A 17,778-nucleotide genomic window follows, 5' to 3' on the forward strand; every position below is an offset into this window, starting at 1 on the left:
TCTGGTGGAAGAAATTTCTAAGCAGTAAAGCGTTCAAAAGGTGACTTGGGTACTGTTAAAGGCATTCAGTTTTATAAGGGAAGCAGAGCATAAAAGTTTGGAAAACTTGCAGCCTGACAATGTGATAGAAAAGAAAATTCCATTTTCTGAGAAGAAATTCAAGTTGGCTGCAGAAATGTGCATAATGTTAATTCCCAAGATGATGGGGAAAATGTCCTCAGGGCATGTCAGAGGTCTTCACAGCATCCCCTCCCATCGCAGGCCCAGATGCCTTGGAGGAAAAAGTGGTTTTGTGGGCCAGGCCCAGGATCCCCATGCTGTGTGCAGCCTAGGGACTTGGTGCCCTGCGTCCCAGCCACTAGAGCCATGGCTGAAAGAGGTGAATGTAGAGCTTGGGTTGTGGTTTCAGAGGGTGCAAGCCTTGGCAGCTTCCACATGATATTAAGCCTGCCAGTCCACAGAAGTCAAGAATTGGGATTTGGGAACCTCTGTCTAGATTTCAGAAGATGTATGGAAATGCCTGGATGTCCAGGCAAAAGTTTGCTGCAGGGGCAGGTCTCTCATGGAGACCCTCTGCTAGGGCAGTGCAGAAGGGAAATGTGGGGTCGGAGCCCTCACACAGAGTCCCTACTGGGGCACTGCCTAGTGGAGTGGGCACTGTGAGAAGAGGGCCACTGTCCTCCAGACCCCAGAATGGTAGATCTACTGACAGCTTGCACTGTGTGACTGGAAAAGCCACAGACTCTCAATGCCAGGCTGTGAAAGCAGCTGGGAGAGAGGCTGTACCCTGCAAAATCACAGGGGCGGAGCTGCCCAAGACCATGGAAACCCACCTCTTGCATCAGTGTGACCTGGACATGAGACACGGACTCAAAAGAGATCATTTTGGAGCTTTAAGATTTGACTGCCCCGCTGGATTTCGGGTTTGCATGGGGTCTGTAGCCCTTTTGTTTGGGCCAATTTCTCCCAGTTGGAATAGCTATATTTAACCAATACCTGTACCCTCATTGTATCTAGGAAGTAACTAACTTGCTTTTGATTCTACAGGCTCATAGGTGGAAGGGACTTGCTTGGACTGTGGACTCTTAAGTTAATGCTGACATGAGTTAAGATTTTGGGGGACTGTTGGGAAGGCATGATTGGTTTCGAAATGTGAGGACATGAGATTTGGAGGGACCAGGGGCAGAATGATATGGTTTGGCTGTGTCCTCACCCAAATCTCATCTTGAATTCCCACATGTTGTGGGAGTGACCCAGTGGGAGGTAATTGACTCATGGGACTGGGTCTTTCCTGTGCTGTTCTTGTGATAGTGAATAAGTCTCACGATATTAAAAACAGGAGTTTCCCCTGTACAAGCTCTCTCTTCTCTTTGCCTGCTGCCATACGTGTAAGATGGGACTTGCTCCTCCTCGCCTTCCACCATGTTTAGAAGTCCTGCCCAGCCATGTGGATCCATGAATCCATTAAACCTCTTTTGCTTCCCAGTCTTGGGTATGTCTTTATCAGCAGCATGAAAACTGCTATTATTTACCAATTTTACAGACTCAAAGTCTAACATGTAAAGATATTCTTGAAAATTTGTCATCCATTATTGCAAGACTTTTAATTTCTTTCCTGCCACTACTTAACTGTAGAAACTTGAGAAAATTGTATGACATTTTTATAGGTCTCAGTCTCTCAACTGTGCCATGAAAGAGTGGCTTAGATTATCTCTAGGCCTCCTTGAGATTAGAGATGTTTTTGCATTATTAAAAACATTATATAAATCAAATAGTGTTTTTTTTGAAATGAAGTCTCGCTCTTGTCACCCAGTCTGGAGTGCAGTGGCACGATCTTGGTTCACTGCAAGCTCCACCTCCTGGGTTCAAGCAAGTCTCCTGCCTCAACCTCCCGAGTAGCTGGGATTACAGGCGCCTGTTTTGTAAACTCTTTATTTAAATAAAATTGCCCCATTTTTAAAATCAAATTGTCATTTTTAAAAAGTCTATGTGGTTTGCTTTAAACAAGATATAAATTTTCTTACATAGATAAAGGTAGATTTCAGATGTTAGGAAAAATATGTGTGGCAGACACTATTAGCTGTTTTCCTTCTGTCTGTCCATTTCCTCTCAATCTCATTAATAGACACTAATTTAGTTCAGCATGGCCATGTGCCCGGCTGAAAATTATAGCTTCATCATCACACATCAGAAAGATGAGCACGTGGCACAGTCCTGGCCAGTGAAATATAAAGTGACAGCTTCTGGGAAGTGTTTGCTTTCCTGATTTAAATACCACCCCTTCCTCCCTACCCCCTGTTCCTTCTTCCTCCCTGGGCAAATGACTTAGGGGACCAGCTGCCGTCTTGTGACAAAGCAGACAAAAGCTACACGCTAAGAATGGCAAAGCAGAAAGAAGACCTTGATGGTATCGTTGACAGTCTGGGTAGTCTAATTCTAGATTTTTCTGTCATGATTGAATAAACTGCCATATTTTCTGTTACCAATAGGGGTTTTGTTACCAATATGTTTGTAACTGATTCAGTAGGTATTGATTTTAGTCCCCAACAGTAGAGTGAGATAAAAGCACATTTTCCTTTTGGTTCTCAATCAAATTTAATCTTCCTGACTGTCCACATATTTGGTTGGTGGGACATTCATCCTCTGTCGTTTCTGTGTTTTTCTGTCCTCTCAAGATTTCTAGATTTTGGACTGGGGGGGTTGCTTGAAAACACAAAAATGGAGAAAATGCTAGATATTTGGTTCACAGTGGCTGCACTCACTCAGCATTTTTTTACGAACTTTCCGGGGGCAGCGTAAAGAATGGGAATACACAATGAAAACACCTTTAGCTGCAGGTGTGTGGTCAAGGCTTGGTCCTCTGGCTTTGGCTGGGCTGCAGACAAACTCAGACACGCCCCGCCAGTGCCATCTGCTCCATCAGCTACAAACCTGCCCCTGGAATTCCAGGCCCCTGGGATCCTAACCAGAGTCCGAGGTTCAGGTATCCTGTCGTCTCCCGTCTGGGTGCCACTTGGTCTCTCCTACTAGTGGCAACCTGCAAAATCCCATCCTACTCTTGGTCTCAGGACTCTTAACTTTCCCTGGGGTCCAGGAGCATCTGCTTTATCTACTTCAAACAGTTCCTGCAACTCCTCCCCTTAAGAAGGGTTCTGTCTTACTTTTCAAGATTACAGCCAGTACTTTTATGCTATCTCAGTTATACAGATGAGAAAACTGAGGCACAGAGACCAAGGGTAAAGTCACCCAACTAGTAAGTAGCAGAAACAGGATTTGGGTGCAGATGGCCTGGCTCCAGACCCAGTTGCTAACCACTGTATTGTGCTACTCTCTACCTGCAACACGAAAGCTCCTCACTTTCTGTTTGGGTATGGGCAAACACATCGCAACGCATAAAAATACAGTGCTGACCTTTTTCTGGGTGAGATGTGGGAAGGGGTGTTAACTCCCAGTTGGTATTTTCCTTGATAATTCACTCTGTTTTGTATCCAATGAAGAAAAATACGTTGCTTTTAAACAATGTGCTAACTTAAGCTTCCTATGTCTCAGTTTTCTCATATTAAATGGGGGATAGTCATTTCTATTATGACTTTGCCTCTGTATTTTACCTTATCAAGATTCAGTGACACGAAAAATAAGGTATTAACTAAGAAGATTTTTGAAATCTTCAGGAAAAAAATGTGGTATTTTAACAAGAAAATTGATACAACATCTGATAATATAACTGGTAAAAAGAATGTTAACTTTGGTGTCCCTAGATGCTCCCTATTCAGTTCTTAGTAAAATATATTTCAATCTAGAAGAAAATAGGGACCCTGCCAACTAGTATTAATGCTTGCTTGCCTATTAATTGAAGCACACTTTTGGAAAATGTTGTATGTATCTGGGGAAATATAATGCATTCAGCATAAGAATAAATCTTTTTTTGAGAGAGCTAGACCTAGAGATTTTCCTCACTTTTCTGTCATTCCGCAATCTTTCTGGTTTATCAGCTCCTTTTTCTTTGCTAAGCAGTGAAAAAGACGGTAATGCATACATTTGCCTTTTTCAGTAAATCATCCTTTTGTAATTTGGCTTTCTTTCAATCTTGGATTCCCATCAGAAGGGTTTTACCTCAAGGCATATTGTAACCAATTTCTCCCATAATTAATGCCATATCTGCCTCAGAGTCCATTTTAATTCCCAGATGAAAATTGATGAGGCAGCCAACCACGAATAACGATCACGTAGCACTGATTAAACTATCAGACTAGTTTCCAGGCTATCATGTTACAGTGCCAAATCATAACCAGAGGGTGAGTTTTCTGGTCTTTTGCAATGTGTATTGCTCATAGTAAGTGTCCATAAATTGCTATTAGCAGATGAAGAGAAGCATTTTATATGGCCCCTATCAAATTCTACCAGACAGACTAATGATTAAAGAGGTTTGTGTTACAGGAACCAAGACTGCATAGCACATGAAAGAAAATTGTATCTAGACTTGATAAAAATGAGCTACAAACTGCTACAAAAATCACCAGGACAAGAAAAACTGACTTAGGTGTTTTTATCCCATCCACATGGAGTGTGGATGGTTAAGTCAGGTAGCTGCATTTTACCTAGGAAGACCAAATTCTCTGTCCACCAGCCTTCAATCTCAGATTCCAGCATGAGAGTTGAATTGGAGGTGGATGTGAGTGGCAGTTATTCACCAGTCAGTAGCAAGAATTCATTCCTTCTTCCATTCATTCATTCACTCACTCACTTAATATTTATTTACCTATTTTCCAGGTGCTGTGTGAAGAATGGAAACATGCAGCAATAAAGACACCAGTCCTGATGAACCTGATGCCTTATGGCTGGTGTGGCGGGGGACAGATAAGTAAACAGATCATTCTATACAGGGTAGTCAATATAATCTGATAGAAGTAAGCATGAGGTACTTGTCAAGTATGCAAGTATCTGTGCATGAGATGCTAGTCAAGCATTTGTGTGCGCATGTGTGAAGACTTCCTGGAAGAGATCACTGAAACTCTAAGAGTAGGTAGCCAGGTTAAGAAGGAGGGGAAGAGCAGGATATTTGAGGCAGTGGAAGCAATTTGAGCAATGTGTGGAGTGGAGAGAGAATCTGACTGTTTGATAAGTTTGGAAGGTTAATTGTAGATAGAACAGGGTATTAGAATAGTTTTGTAGAGGAAAAGATGATTAGAGGGAGGCTGCCAGATGTTCTCTCCCAAAATATTTGACCATCAGCGTGAGCAGGGCAGATATTAGTGTGATTATGAAAACATATACATGTGTGTATGTGTATATATATATGTATGTATGTATGTATATTTAAATGCATTACATATTTCAATCAGTGATATGTGTTTTTCTAGGTATCTTTTTGGCATATTTTTAAGAAAGACATTTTGAAAATTACATGTAGGCATGAACCCTTCACCACACCCAAAGAACCATTCTTGACACTCAAGCAGAACATTTTATGCCCCAGTTTGAATTATCTGACTTTGGTTTCTCTCACTGATACCTGTAGCCCCTCCAAAGTAGTGGTAGACAGAGCTGAGACAAGAAATTTAACAGCTTTTTCCTGTTGTAGAACAATCTGCATTTAAAACATACTGACTTACTGAATTAAAGTAAGTCACTCCACCTCTTAAAGACTCAGTCACACATCCAATTTTCCAGTGGCCTGTGGCCACTGAGTGTCACAGAGTGTGGAAGGCTGTAGGGGGCCAGTCCAGAGGAGGGACCACAAGGCCTGATTGTCCAGTATCAATTGATATCCACAAAAGAATGCTGGCTCAAAAAAATAAATTGAAAAAAAAAACCCAGCAACACAGTGAACAGGTGGCTTAGTATGAGGCTGTGTAATGCCCGGACCCGTGATGACCCGAAAGCAACCACCAGAGTCCAGAGACAAAGCCAAGCGGCAGGGATCGCTTTATTTCGAGTTCGAACTCGGTTCCCTCCAGCTAGGTATCCGATCCTAGGGAGAGCCCCTGAGCTCGGTGTTCAGCCGTCTTTTATAGTCAGACACAAACAAGTTACAGCAAGTTACAGAGTCACTGGGGATTTTTACAGTTGTAGGTTTACAATTGGCTGACATTTAAAGTTAAACATTAGTCAGTTGTTCATTGGTTCCCATCCTTTGACCAAACCACAAACGGCCGCTTGCCCTGCTAGGGACTTTCCAGATAACGTTGTTGTTTTAACATTAAGGGGAGTTTCCTGACTTTTCTGACCTCTGATATTCAGTATTTTTCCACTCCTCATTCCCCCCTCTCTCTAGTATCTTGAGAGCCAATCTTGGGTCTTATATGTCTGACTCGGAAGTCTCGGTGAGTACAGGTTGGTACTGGGCTCTCAGGACCATAAGCTGGACAGTGTTGAGTCTTTCTTTTACAAAGTTTGTTAATCTGTTTATTATACATGGTCCTATAGTGAGTAAGAGAAGTATACTTATGAATGGTCCTATGAGGGGCACTAGAAGGGAGTACATGGAGGAATTCCACCAGCTGTTGGCAGCAGAGGTGAATTGTTGTTTCTGCAATTCTAGGCTGAGTTTATGTAGTTGTTGAACTCGCGTTTCTACGAGTCCAGATTCATTTATGTAGAAACAACAATCTTCTCTGAGGAAAAGACAGGTCCCTCCTTTTTCGGCCGTTAACAGGTCTAGTGCACGGCGGTTTTGTAAAGTAACTTGGGCAAGGGAAGTCAATTGTCTCTGTAATGAGGCAAGGGATTCGGCGGAAGCTTCCATAGCTATGGAGAATTGATGAGAGAGTTTTGCAGTGCTGATAAGGGAGTGACCTAAAGCTCCCCCGGCTAGTCCTGCAGCAACTAAGGACGTGGTGAGTGAGACTCCGGCTACTAAGGGGAGGAATATGGCTCGTTTTGGTCTAGGAAAAGGGGTGGAGTCCCACCTGGAAAATTCTGCAGGGGTGCGCAAGGTTAGTTGGGGGACTAGCGTGACAGGGAGACACAGTAGGGTTATAGTGGCCTGAGTGGAAAGGTTCTTATATAGGGTCCCATTGCACCAGAAGAAAGAACCGGGAGGGGCAAAGAGGGTTGAGTTGGGAGTGGAAGTTGTATTACAGAGGGTAGTGCCGGCATTTGAATAACAAAAGGAAACTTGTGTCTGTCCAGGGTTTAGGAACAAGGGGACGTCAGGGATCGGGGGTGGTATGTGGCTATTGTTAGGGTTTAGGCTGAGAGAAGCGTTAGATGGGCCTGGAAGTGGAACTGCGGTTAACGGCGGTCGCCCAAGAGCCGCGCAGAAGAAGCATGCAGAGAGATTGCCTAGGCCAGTGGCGTTTGCAATTTCTAACCCTTCTCTTAATAGGGATAACCAGGAAAAGGGGCGGGTAGGAGTTAAAGTTGAAAGCTGGACATTTAATTCCCTTTCCTGGTTCTGTATAGCCGCGTGTAGGGTGGTCTGGATCTGAACAAGGGAACGCCAGAGAAAGAGACGGCTACTAGGCCAGGTAGTTCCTGAAGTCAAGTACATAGCCCCTTTTGTTCTGTCTGAGCATAATTGGTCCAGTTCTCAGTCAGGAAGAAATGCCAAGTGAAAGGGGATGTTGCCGGGTTCACCTGGGTCTCCCCACAAGGGATCCATAAGAGTAGAAGAGTTATAAAGGAGGTAGGTGTCATAGTTACAGTTTAGGTTGCTGACGGCGTAGAACAAATTTTAGAGGGTTTTCTTTGGTCCGGTCAACTGTCCAGGTTGCTGCCTCTCCCGTCGAGGATGTAACAAGGTCCGAGAGCAGGTCTATAGGCTTGGCGTGGGTGTGATGAATCCAGGCGGCGATGCCTTCCACTTTGAGGGCCGTAGGCGTAGTCAGGATCACCTGGAATGGTCCTTTCCACCGGGGTTCTAGGGTTTCTTGTCGGTGGCGCTTGACGAGGACCCAGTCTCCCGGTTTGTATTGATGTGGAATGGGTGGAGGCCCAGCTTCATATAGTTCTTTTAGCTTGGGCCAGACTTCCTCATGAACTCTCTGTAGGGCTTGTAAGGAGAACAAAAGTTCAAGACCATTATCTGTGTCAGCTTTGGGGAGATTGTCTTTAAGGTTAGGGAGGATAGGGGGTGGTTTGCCATACATTATTTCATAAGGGGTAAGTCCTAGTTTATAAGGAGAGTTATGTGCCCGGAACAGAGCATAGGGGAGGAGAACTACCCAGTTAGCGCCAGTCTCCATGGTCAATTTAGTTAGGGTCTCTTTTAATGTTCTATTCATTCTTTCTACCTGACCTGAGCTTTGGGGTCGATAAGCACAATGTAGTTTCCAATTAGCCCCAAGGATGGAAGCCAGTCCCTGACTTACCTTTGCGGTGAAGGCTGGCCCATTATCTGACCCTATCATGACTGGAAAGCCGTACCTGGGCAGGATTTCTTCTAGGATCTTTTTGTCCACAATCTGTGCAGTTTCTTTTTTTGTCGGAAAAGCTTCTGCCCATCCTGAGAATGTATCTATAAAAACTAGTAAATATTTGTATCTATATTTTCCTGGCTTTATTTCAGTAAAGTCAATTTCCCAATATATACCAGGTCTATCTCCCCTGTGTCTTTTCCCCGTGGTCTGGGTCCCGTGACTGGCGTTATTGAGTTGACATACTACACAGTTTTTAACCGTGGCGTCTACTTTTTCAGGGGCGTTTTTAATTTTTAGTCCAGCATGTTGAATCAAATCTAACATCCGCCATGGGCCCAGATGAGTGCTTCGGTGGATTTGTGCTATTACTCGCTGCCCCAACCTGTCCGGGAGAATGGTATTGTTGTTAGAATCTTTCCACCACTGATTACTGACCTGTGTTCCGGGGAGTTTAGTTATCCACTGGAGGTCTTCTTCTGAGTATTCTGGGTGAAAGGGCAATTCTCTGGGCCCGGGATCAGGCAGTTGGAGGGCCAGCAGCTGAGGAGTGGTTTTAGCCACGTCTTTTGCAGTCTGGTCAGCCAGGTTGTTACCTCGAGTGACTGGGTTAGTGGCTTTTTGATGTCCCGGACAGTGGACAATGGCCAGCTTTTTGGGTTCCAAAGGGCAGCCAGAAGATTTAAGATTTCTTCTTTATTTTTAATGTCTTTTCCTTCAGCTGTGAGAAGCCCCCTCTCTCTGTATATAGCCCCATGTATGTGGGCAGTGGCAAATGCATACCGGCTGTCAGTATATACTGTCAGTTTACAGTCTTTGCCTAGTTTCAGGGCTTGTGCCAAGGCTATTAACTCAGCCTTTTGAGCCCATGTTCCTGGAGGTAAAGGCTCAGCCCAAACTATCTCAGTCTCTGAGGTTACCGCCGCCCCCGCATACCTCTGTCCTTGGTGAACGAAGCTGCTTCCGTCAGTGAATCAGGTGAGGTCTGCATCTGGTAGCGGTCAGTCCTGGAGGTCTTCTCTGACTCCATGTACCTGGGCTAGTATTTCAGCACAGTTGTGGAGCGGCTTACTTAAGTCTGGGTCTGGCAGCAATGATGCTGGGTTTAGGGTTGTCGGGGGCTTAAATGTTATTCTGAGGGGGTTTAGTAACAGCCCTTGATAATGGGTAAGCTGAGCATTGCTGAGCCATCGGTCAGGGGGTTGTCGGAGGATGCCTTCGACAGCATGAGGGGTGGTGACTTGTAATTCTTGGCCCATGGCCAGTTTGTTAGTGTCTTTGACCATCAGGGCCATTGCAGCAATCATCCGGAGGCAAGGAGGCCATCCTGCAGCTACCGGGTCCAGTCTCTTTGAGAGGTATGCAACCGGTCTGCGCCAGGGACCTAAATTTTGAGTTAATACTGCTTTCGCTATGCCCCGGCTTTCGTCCACGTATAAGTGGAAAGGCTTAGAGACATCCAGAAGACCCAGCGAGGGGGCCGAGAGCAGAGCAGTTTTGATTTGCTGGAAAGCTTGCTCAGCCTCTTCAGTCCAATTGAAGGGCTGCTGCTCTTTGGTAGCCTGATAGAGGGGTTTTGCCAGTTCAGCGAAGGCAGGTATCCAGAGTCTGCAGAACCCTGCAGATCCCAGGAACTCTCTTACCTGTCGTGTTGACTGTGGTCTGGGGATCTGTAGGACAGTTTCTTTTCGAGCATTTGTTAGCCAGCGCTGTCCCCTCTAAGTAGATACCCCAAGTAGGTTACCTCTGGCCTGCAGATCTGGGCCTTTTTAGCTGAGGCTTGATAACCCAGGTTTCCCAAGGTTTTCAGGAGGTCTTTGGTTCCTTGGATGCAGGCCTCTGGGGACATTGCCGCTATTAAGAGATCATCAACATACTGCAAGAGAGTTATACTGGGGTGTTGGCGTTGGTACTCACCCAAGTCTTCGTGGAGGGCTTCATCAAACAGAGTTGGGGAGTTTTTGAATCCTTGTGGCAGTCTGGTCCACGTCAGTTGGCCACTTATGCCTCTCTCAGAGTCTGTCCACTCAAAGGCAAAAATTTCCTGGCTTTTAGGGGCTAAAGGCAGGCTAAAAAAAAGCATCTTTTAGGTCTAGAACAGTATACCATTGATTTTCAGGACTCAAGGTACTCAGGAGGGTGTATGGATTTGGCACCGTCGGGTGTATGTCCATTACCCTTTTATTGACTTCTCTTAAGTCTTGTACCAGCCTATATTCTTTACTGTTGGGTTTTTGTATTGGTAGCAGTAGAGTGTTCCATGGTGAGTGGCAGGGGCGTAGGACTCCATGATCTAGGAGTCGGTGGATGTGTGGTATAATTCCCTCTTTGGCTTCCAGGGCCATTGGGTATTGGTGCACAGGAACAGGGTCCATCCCGGGCTTAAGCTAAAAAAAAATGGTGGGACGGTGTTTTGCTAGCCCTAGCCCTCCTGTTTCTGCCCAAGCCTCCGGGAAGTTCTGGAGCCAGGAGTCTATATTTTGGTTAGGAGGCGTTAACTCCTGGTGAAGCCGGTACTCATCCTCTAGAGTTACAGTAAGAACAGATAGTGGCCTATTTTGGGAGTCAGTCACTTTGGGCCCTTCTGGTTGAAAATGGATTTGTGCCCCCATTTTTGTCAACAGATCTCTCCCCAACAGGGGACAAGGGCTGTCAGGGATGACCAGGAAGCTATGGGACACTTTCCCGGTTCCCAAGTTTACTGCTTTCTGGGTTGTCCATGGATATTTCTTGGTTCCTGTGGCCCCTTGAACCCAGGAGGAGTTGGAAGATAACTTTCCATAGGGCTTGACTAAGACCGAATGTTGTGCCCCTGTATCGACCAGGAACTGGACCGGGGACCCCTCCACTTGTAAAGTTACCCTAGGTTCGGGGAGGGGATCCAAACCCCGTCTCCCCTAGTCTGTATCTTGGGTAACTAGTATCGGCATAGATTTGGGCTGCCATTGTCCTTGGCCTGGCTGGCGCTGTTTCTTTTTGGGGCAGTCTTTTATCCAGTGACCAATTTCTTTACAGTATGCACATTGGTCTTTACTCAGATTGCGCCTAGGGGCACGCGTGGATTGGGTGCTTCCTGGTGGTGGTTGTTCTTTTTGGACGACCGCCGCCAGGACTTTGGTCATTTTCTCAGTGGCCCTAATTTGTCTTTCCTCTGGAGCATCTCTGTTGTTGTAAACTCTCTGTGCTATGTGAAGGAGGTCCTGGACCTGTTTTCCCTCCAAATCTTCTAATTTTTGTAGCTTTTTTTTTAATATCTGGGGCCGCCTGGTTGACAAAGGACATAACGACTGCTGCCTGATTTTCAGGTGCCTCTGGATCTATAGGTGTATACTGTCTAAAGGCTTCCATTAGTCTTTCTAGATAAACAGCGGGGCTTTCTGTTTTCCCCTGTAAAACAGAATATACCTTAGCCAAATTAGTGGGCTTGCGAGCTGCAGCCCGGAGACCCGCCATTAGAGTCTGGCGATAAACGAGTAGCTTTCCCCTACCTTCTGCTGTATTGTAGTCCCACGTTGGCCTGGTCAAGGGAAGTGCTGCATTAATGAGGTTGGGGTTTGCAGTCGGTTGACTGTCATCTCCAGGAACCAACTTTCTAGCCTCTACCTGGATTCTCTCCCATTCCTCTGTTGTGAACAGAATGCGGAGGAGCTGTTGGCAGTCATCCCAGGTGGGCTGATGAGTGAACATGACACTATCTAGAAGGGCTGTTAGGTCCTTGGTGTTATCAGAGAACCGGGCATTCTGAGTCTTCCAGTTGTACAGGTCACTGGTAGAGAATGGCCAATACTGGAGTCTAGGGTTGCCTGTGTCATCGGGGGGTCCTATTTCCCTTAAGGGGAGCGCTACAGTGGAATTGGGAACTCGCGGAGTTGCCTCACGCTGGACACGCCTGCGCATTCACCCTGCTGGCCCTCCCGAGCCATGTTCACTTTCAGTTTCTCCTGGCGCCGCGGCCGCTTCTCAGCCCTCATGGCTTCCTGGGAGTGCGGCTGGTTGGGCTTGGGCATGGGATCTGGGAGGGGGTGGATAAGGCGGGGGTTCCAAGGATGAGAGGTCCTGGCTGTCAGGCAACACAGGGGGCAAGGGGGCAGTTGGAGTTTTTGGTCTTTTGGTGGTCCCAGTTGGTTGTGCGACTAGGGTTTTACAGGGTTCAGAGGTCAGCAGAAAGGGAGTTAGCCACGGGGGCGGATTTTCCACCAGATCTTGCCAGACTAAAATGTAGGGGATCTGATCTGGGTGTCCCGAACGACCTGGCAGGAAAACCCTTGATTTTACCTGGAGGATAATGGGGAGGCAAAAAGTTCCCTCGGCTGGCCAGCCTACGCCGAAGGTGGGCCACTCAGAGCGGCAGAGGGTTATTAATTTTCCCTTTTTAAGTTCTATACTGAGATCATGTCCCCTTGCTCTCACATCTTTAAAATTATTGACAAGGAGAGAAAGTGGTGTGGTCTGGGAGTTGCCCATTCCGAGGAAGTCCTGTTGATAGAAGATGGGTGGTAAGGGATATTAGTGCCTGGTACAGGACTGGCTCCGAAGCTCCTGTAAATCAAGGTAAATTAGTAAGGGGTGAGCAACAGATAACTTCCAACAACCAAGATATATTGATCGCTAGTGCGTCTCGGGCTTAGGACCTGACCAGAAGCAGATGGGCCACAGAATACAGAGCCCCAGATGAGTACCGGAGGACGTCTCCCACCGGCCTCCACTGACTGTCCTATAGCGCGTCCGCCAGGACTAGATCAGTCTCATATACAGACCCCGCGGGATTATTCAGAGGCAGACAGACAACATATAAACAGAGCCGGCTTACTCACTTTTGCGATGACCCGTTGGCCTGGGGTCTGGTGGGCTTAGGGGCAATCCCGGACGAGCCCCCAAGATGTAGTGCCCAGACCCGCGATGACCCGAAAGCAACCACCAGAGTCCAGAGACAAAGCCAAGCGGCAGGGATCGTTTTATTTCGAGTTCGAACTCGGTTCCCTCCAGCTAGGTATCCGATCCTAGGGAGAGACCCCGAGCTCGGTGTTCAGCCATCTTTTATAGTCAGACACAAACAAGTTACAGCAAGTTACAGAGTCACTGGGGATTTTTACAGTTGTAGGTTTACAATTGGCTGACATTTAAAGTTAAACATTAGTCAGTTGTTCATTGGTTCCCGCCCTTTGACCAAACCACAAATGGCCGCTTGCCCTGCTAGGGACTTTCCAGATAACCTTGTTGTTTTAGCATTAAGGGGAGTTTCCTGACTTTTCTGACCTCTGATATTCAGTATTTTTCCACTCCTCAGCTGTGCTTGCACTTCTTAATGAGCTGATTTGTTTCCAAAATTTGTTTTAGGTAATGTATTAGTCTGTTCTCACGCTGCTATAAAGAACTACCCAAGACTGGGTAATTTATAAAGAAAAGAGGTTTGATTGACTCACAGTTCCACAGGCTGTACAGGAGGCATGGCTGGGGAAGCCTCAAGAAATTTACAATCATGGCGGAAGGCAAAGGGGAAGCCAGCACGCCTTCCCAGTTCCTCCTGGCAGGAGCAGGAGGAAGAGAGAGCAGGAGGAGGTGCTGCACATTTCAAAATGCCAGATCTCATGAGAACTCACTCATTCTCATGAGAACAGCAAAGGGGAAGTCCACCCCCATGATCCAGTCACCTCCCACAGGCCCCTCCTCCAACACTGGGATTACAATTTGACATGTGATTTGGGTGGGGACACAGGGTCAAGCCATATCAGGTAACAAAACTTCCAGTCTCAAATTGATAAGTCAATTTTACTGGTATTATAATTCTTAAAACTGTTGTTGATGATGACGATTGTCAGGCCTCTGAGCCCAAGCCAAGCCATTGCATCCCCTGTGACTTGCACGTATACGCCCAGATGGCCTGAAGTAACTGAAGAATCACAAAAGAAGTGCAAATGCCCTGCCCCGCCTTAACTGATGACATTCCACCGCAAAAGAAGTGAAAATGGCCGGTCCTTGCCTTAAGCAATGACATTATCTTATGAAATTCCTTTTCCTGGCTCATCCCGGCTCAAAAAGCCCCCCCACTGAGCATCTTGTGAACTCCCACTCCTGCCCGCCAGAGAACAACCCCCCTTTGATTGTAATTTTCCTTTACCTACCCAAATCCTATCAAACAGCCCCACCCTTATGCCCCTTCGCTGACTCTCTTTTCGGACTCAGCCTGCCTGCACCCAGGTGATTAAAAAGCTTTATTGCTCACACAAAGCCTGTTTGGTGGTCTCTTCACACGGATGCACATGTCATTTTCGCATGTCAATGATGATGATAGCAGTTATTTGTACAGTAACACGCCCAAGGCAAATCCAAGAGAGGAACACAAACAAAATCAAATGGAGAGATTTGACTTTGCCCAAGTTCTTCTCAACTAGAAATTTCTAAAGGTGTTTTGTGTGGAATGCCATGCTATGTGCACTTTTCAGCTATTCAACCACAAGGACATCAAACTGTTGGAAGAGATTCAAAGAAGGATAATCAAACTTGGATGGAGCTGACTTACAGAAATGGGCTAACCTCCAGAAAGAATGCCATTGAATCCAGAGAGAGGTGTGTTGGATCAGCCCTTGCTGACGAAGCCTCTTCACTGTACTGCTCAGACCTCTCCATCCTGGTGGCAAGGGCTTAGGCCATTATTCATGGTCTGACTGGTCTTGACGTGGCCATCTTGCCTTTGAAAAAGGGCAGACACAGAGCATGTTCAGAGCATGGAGCCATACTGTGTGATTTCTTCAAAGAGAGCTTAACCGTAGGTTTGTCAAGGATTCCTCTTGCTCCTTCCTTCCAATTTAGTCCTTAAATGTGGTCCAGTTACAACAGGAGGAAAGTCTCACAATCTAGAATATTGGGAGTTTTATCACTATTCATTTTATTCCAAATTTGTTATACTTGAAATTGCTAATAAAAAAAATGAATTTAGGGCTGAGGTGGGGGGATCATTTGAGGCCAGGAGTTCAAGACCAGTCTGGACATCATAGTGAGACCCTGTCCCTAAAAACACTGAAAAAACAGTTAGCTGGGTATGGTGGCAGGTGTAGTCCCAGCTACTCAGGAGGCTGAGGCAGGAGGATCACTTGAGCCCAGGAGTTGGAGACTGCAGTGAGCTATAATTGTGCCTCTGCACTCCAGCTTGGGTGACAGAGCAAGACCCTGTGTCTAAAACAAATATATTTAATTGAAAATAATCATGTGATAATCCTGCTTTGACTAAGACAATGGAACTATGACTTTTTAAAAAAAGTATTTTAGCACCATATTGTCTTTCAGAATTTGGATTAATAAATGACGTAACTGCTTCAGGGCAACAGACCCTCACTGCAGCTGCTTAGCCCAGGAAGCAGCAAGGTCAGTACAAGGAGAGCCACAGGCCTGGGGAGATGCATGCCTTCCTTCCTGGCCAGCTGGATCGCACTACATAGCCCAGATCGCCTGCAAGAAGGACAAAGTCAAGCACTTCACAACCCTGTCAGTTGTAGTCCTGAAGAAGGTGGCCAGGAGCTCTAGAAGGATTCAAAGCCCCAGGGATTTTTGGTTTTCATGTACACACTTCTCTTTACATATTTGTTCTTCGACATCCAATCAGCCTTGCAGGTTTGTTGCTGCTCCTAGCATTCAGAAACACTTAAGAGCAGGGTGGGTCAAAACTGCCCACCACATACACACACAGCAGGGGGAAAGAAACTGCCCTGTAGGACAGCTCCAGGCTCACGGCCATCCCTCCTCACATGCATGCCTCCTCCTCTTCCACCAAACCACAACAAACTCCTTCATGTAGCATTTACACCCTCCTCTTGTGGCCTCCAGCTGCCATCCCACACCGATCCCTCTTTATGTCCCCACAGGTACCCAGGAGTCTCCCCTAACTAAATTCCCCACTGCTTCTCCAAATCACTCCAATCCTACTTCCCACTGAAACTAACAAGAAGGGAAGGGAGGTGTTAACAAATGAAGTCTTTGAAGGAAGTCACCCCAAGAATCTGGGCCTACTAGTCATTCCCTAAGGCTCAGCTCTTGGCATTTGCTTCGTTCCCTGGGCCATTATTTTCAGACTGTCAAGAAATTTCACCCTAGTCCCATTTTGGAGAGCAAGTGTAGGTACAGTGCTGGGTAAAGATCAGCACTGTCCTGGTAAAGACCAGCACTGGTAAAGACCAGCACTGTCCTGGTCCCTGGCCCAGAGCAGGGGATATGAAGGGAACCCCCACTCACTGTGTGCTCCCTCATTGACACCTCAAAGGAATTCCAGGAAGGGTGCTTTAGTGACCCTTTGGCTCACGGAGTTTGACCCACCCAAGGCCACCCAGAGAATGAAGGGTGGGGCTGAGATCACACCTGGGCCGACCTGGCTTCCAGGCCTTTTGCTGTTTTCATTATTCCACATTTCTTTCCAAGGATACAGAAAGTAGGGATAGGGAGTGCTATGGAAACAAGCAAAAGCCTTATCCGTACTTAGTATCCAAAAAGTACTGTACCTTCTCTGACCCCTGCTTTATTTATTTGTTTATTTTTAGGGAGGATATAATAGCCAGAAAAATAAGCAAACAGAAGATTCCAGGTTCTACTTTATGCCAATTTTGCTCAAATATCTCAGTCACTAGAAAAAGATCTATTTGAAAATCTTTCTCTGAGCAGTTTCTGTCTTGAGCCCCATTGTTTGAGGAGCCTGTTGGATTTTTAAATTTATTAGTGTTTCCATACTTCATTCCTTGACATATATGTATATTCTCTATACTTTACAATTACAAGTAAACTCTTGATAATAAAAAGTAACTGTCATTCCGTGGAGCTCTTTAGCGCACCCAACGATAATTTCAGGGGGCAATTGGCAGTCTAAGTCCTTGCTTTGTCTCATTTTAAAGGGGAACCAAGTCAAGTTAGAGTGAATTTGTTCAAATGTGGGTAAGATTCAACAGACACTTCAGCTGCCCAGGGTACTTTTCCATGTCTCTCCAACGAACCCCACCCAAATACTTAGGATTGGCATTTTCTGTGAGCACAGGGATAGAGAATGAGGACTGAGTCAGGTCCTCAGATATTTGAGGTTAGAATTCCATCTTAACCTTGCCCATGATGCCCTATGTGGAGAGGTGCTACAGCAGAGATCACTTGAGAATTATCCTGCGGCTCACACTGCCATAATCAGTTATCTGTTCAGCACCTCTTAACTAATCAGAACAATGGCACATACAGAAGTAAAAGGAGATGAGACAAGACAAGAATACAGCAATTGAATAATAAAATGGGTGAATCAGTTAGCAGAGCAAAAGACAGCACAGTCATAGGCTGGCAAAGGTTATAATTTTTGCTTTTTATTTTTTAAATGGAGCAAGACAGTCTTGCTCTGTCACCCAGGCATAAGTGCAGTGGCATGATTTCTGCTCACTGCAACCTCCACCTCCTGGGT

General features: G+C 46.0%; 1 long non-coding RNA gene across 1 annotated transcript; it reads left to right on the plus strand.

Annotated features, from left to right (window-relative positions):
• The first annotated feature begins 14,956 nt into the window (after positions 1-14,956).
• LOC104671081 lies at positions 14,957-17,150 on the plus strand. The gene is made up of 3 exons (XR_749238.2): positions 14,957-15,127; positions 15,642-15,965; positions 16,886-17,150. It is a non-coding gene; the product is annotated as an uncharacterized LOC104671081 (long non-coding RNA).
• The last annotated feature ends 628 nt before the right edge of the window (positions 17,151-17,778 follow it).

The sequence above is a fragment of the Rhinopithecus roxellana genome, chromosome 18, assembly GCF_007565055.1.
Source record: "Rhinopithecus roxellana isolate Shanxi Qingling chromosome 18, ASM756505v1, whole genome shotgun sequence".
In the NCBI taxonomy this organism is placed as follows: Eukaryota; Metazoa; Chordata; class Mammalia; order Primates; family Cercopithecidae; genus Rhinopithecus; species Rhinopithecus roxellana.